The sequence below is a fragment of the Triticum dicoccoides genome, chromosome 6A, assembly GCF_002162155.2.
Source record: "Triticum dicoccoides isolate Atlit2015 ecotype Zavitan chromosome 6A, WEW_v2.0, whole genome shotgun sequence".
NCBI lineage: Eukaryota > Viridiplantae > Streptophyta > Magnoliopsida > Poales > Poaceae > Triticum > Triticum dicoccoides.
In genome coordinates, this window is record NC_041390.1 from 610,422,733 (window position 1) to 610,426,305 (window position 3,573).

The following is a 3,573-nucleotide window of genomic DNA, read 5'->3' on the forward strand; positions in this document are numbered from 1 at the left end:
GGAGGCGAACGGGGCGCGGCGCCCGGCGGGGAGGCGAACGGCGCGCGGCGCGGTCTGCAGGAGGAGGAGGAGGTCGTGCGGCGGGGCGGTTTTTGTTTTTTGTCTGCGGAGCGATTTTTAGTGCGGGGCGATTAGCGATCGATTTGGCTTGTTGCGTGGTTGGTAGCGTTAAACACAGAATGATTAAAGACCATTAGATCTTGATGATCTATGGGTGAGATTGTTTGGATCTGCCCTTCTCTTTCTTTTATAGTGGTAGTAGATATACATGACATTCTGCAACATGTTATGCATTATAAAAATGTTCTTGCAATTCAAAAAATGTTTCATACCATATGTTATATTTAAATTTGTTCACATGTTTCAAAAATATGTTTGTGACATGTCAAAAATAATCTTTACATATTGTAGAAAGTGTTCGCAGAGTTGAAAAAAAATCATCTCATTCATTAAAATATTTCAACGTGTATTTGAAAAATATTTAACACATATTCAACAGAATGTTCAAAACATGTATTTGAGAAAATGTTAATCATGTTTTTTTACCATGTGTTGATATGTATTTGGAAAATGTTAAATGATATAAAGCATGTTTTAGATGTATACTAAAATGTACAATTTGTGTGAAAAAAGTAGACATGAAATCATATGTTTGAAAAATAATATCATAAACGTGTACAAAGAGATGTTCTGATATATATGAAAATTGTACACTGTGTACGAAAAAATTAGACATGTGTTTAAAAAAGAAAATTTTACCAACTATAAAGAGAGGTGATATTCTTGGTTCGTCATTTTTCACATGACGATATTGCCCCTCCAGCAAATTACATATTACGTCCGAACTGACACTATCGCTTCGTTTCTATCTAAATAAAATTGCGCCATCAATATTCTCTCAGATCAGTCACATCGCCTCCACCTCCCTCACCCCATCCTTTTGTGCCTCCGCTCCCGTGTTTTGCCTCCTCCCCATGTCGCGTCATATCTCCACCCGTTCGTCGTCGTTGCCTGGTTCCGGTGGCGTCCACCCCGTTTCTCGACGTCACCCCAGTTCGCACCCACTGTCTCTATTGCTTGCTTCACACTAACTCCACCGATGATGCTCGTAGGCTCTAGGTCGGCCCGTGCTCACAAGGTTGTCCAGCATGATCCCACGTCGGCTCCTCAACGACCTTGTGTTTCATGTGGCTATGCTGGGATACCCTTCGTTCTGAACTGCTTTGAGCCGTACCAACGAAACTTCCCGCTAGGGCAGAATGGCGGTTCCGATCTCGCCTTCATCATCAACACCACGTCGTGCCACTACGTGTTCCTCATCGAGCTTGATTGGTTCAGCTACAGCGGCCACATGTTCCTCAACCGCACGGACGACTTCAATGTGTCGGTCGTGCTCAACTGGGTCATGTGGAGCGTCGGAAACTGCAGCATCGCCAGGCGCAATGCCACAGACTTCGCCTACCGGAGTGCACGCAGCAAGTACTTCAGCGTCACCAATGGCCCCAAGTACCGGTGCAGCTGCTCCTAGGGCTACAAAGGCAACATGTACCTCGACGATGGATGCATAAGTACACATGATTCCTGAGACGAGTCACACAACGTCGTAAAAAATTAATAGTTTAATAATGAAGTACAGAACTGTCATGTTCTTTTAGTAGATATATGTGATGTGTATGATCAAATGTTAAAATTATAAACTAATGACATCAACGAGTGCCAACTAGAAGAGGCGTGCCAACTCAAAGATGCATTCCTACAGTGGCATTGCTAGGGGAGGCAATGGCGGTTTCAAGATATTCTCGAAAGAGGAGCTCAAGAAGGCGACAAACAACATATCCGCCTATCAGATCCTTGGCCGTGGTGGCCACGACATTGTCTATGGAGGTGTTCTGGAGGACAAATCCATAGTGCCTATCAAGAAGTCCAAGATGATGGAAGCGATCGAGACCAAGGAGTTTGTGAGGGAGATGCTTATCCCGTCCCAGATCAACCACCGGAACATCGTTAAGCTGCAATGCTGCTGCCTTGAGGTGGATGCCCATTCTGGTCTACTAGTACGTCTGCAACTGCACACTCTACCACTACATCCATGGTGGCGAGGGCCTCGATACCCGCCTTAAGATAGCAGAAAAGTCTGCCGAGGCACTGTCTTATATGCACTCGTCAACCTCACCCCCAATCCTCCACGATGATGTCAAGACGGAGAACTTCCCGCTCGAAGACATCCTTACTGCCATAGTCTCTGACTTCGGGCATCCAAGCTAGCACTAAGTGATGAGGCTAAGATTGCAACATTGGTGCAAGGCACATGCGGGTACCTGGACCCGGAGTACCTTGTGACATGCCAGCTGATGGATAAGGGTGACGTGTATAGCTTTGATGTCGTTGTGCTCGAGCTCTTCAAAGGGAAGAAGGTGCTCTGCTTTGACGGGCCAGATGAGGACTGGAGTCCTGTGTCTTGATTCGTGATGGCCGTGAAAACCGGCCAGCACGACGAGCTCCTTGATGACCAGGTGAGAAAGGAGATGGCCCTCGAGGCGTTCGAAGAAGTAACACACCTCGTGATGCAGTGTGTGAGCATGATCACGGAGGAGCGTACATCGATGAAGAAAGTTGTAGAGAAGTTGAAGGCTCTGAGAATGTACCAATTGCACCCATTGGATCAGGCTGGTGTTGACCCAGAGGAGGGGAAAAGTTTGCTTGGCACGGGGCAACATTATGATGTGTATTGCAAGTTTAGATCGCATGACATGCATAATCTTGAAGACAGTATTACATATACTTTTAGCTTATAGATTTTTTGCAAAGACTTATAGTTTGTTATTTTGGAATGAAGGAGCGATCAGTGGCCGACTTTAAATTAATAAAGCCTACAACAACAAAAATGCTAAAGGTATGAAACAAGCAGTCACAAAATAATAGTTACAACTTACATGGACGCGACCCCACGCCAAAATGAGTTCAGACACTTATGGAGCCAAGGATAGCATCTTAATACGCATACTTCAGTATGACCATCTTCGGTCGTACCTCATGCCGTCCTCTCTGTCCTGAAGGGCATCGCCACCAGCTGGTACGAGGAGCGGTACGACCACATATGCTTGTACAAGAGGCCGTCTTCGCTTTTGGAACTGAACCAAACACCACGCAGTCAACTAGTACAGAGGCAAGAGCATCTCTAGCAGAGCTATCGTATTGACTCGGTCGCCATAATAACCGCTAATATGGTGATTTTGGACTAGAGTGGCACTCTAACAGAGTTCTGGGCTGCGATAATGGGACAGAAGATTTTCTCCATGGCATAAGATAGGGTACAATCAAATCCCACCTGAAAGAAATATCTAGCGTGGATGAACTGAGCACCTGCGTAACAATATCATTCTTATTGTGGACAAAAATACGATCCAAAGTTGCATATTGTTCTCAAAGGCTGGCATTTCCTAGCCACTTTTCCTCCTAAAAATAAATCCCCGACTCATTTTTTATCGCAAATGATTCAAAGCGGAAAATATGTTTCTTGGCACCATTAGTTAAGCCCCAAAGTGCAAGTCACCAGGTTTTCGTTATGCCTAA

General features: G+C 45.2%; 1 pseudogene; it reads left to right on the forward strand.

The window, feature by feature from the left end:
* The first annotated feature begins 1,099 nt into the window (after nt 1-1,099).
* Nucleotides 1,100-2,795, forward strand: LOC119316115 (annotated as a pseudogene).
* Nucleotides 2,796-3,573: the final 778 nt, after the last annotated feature.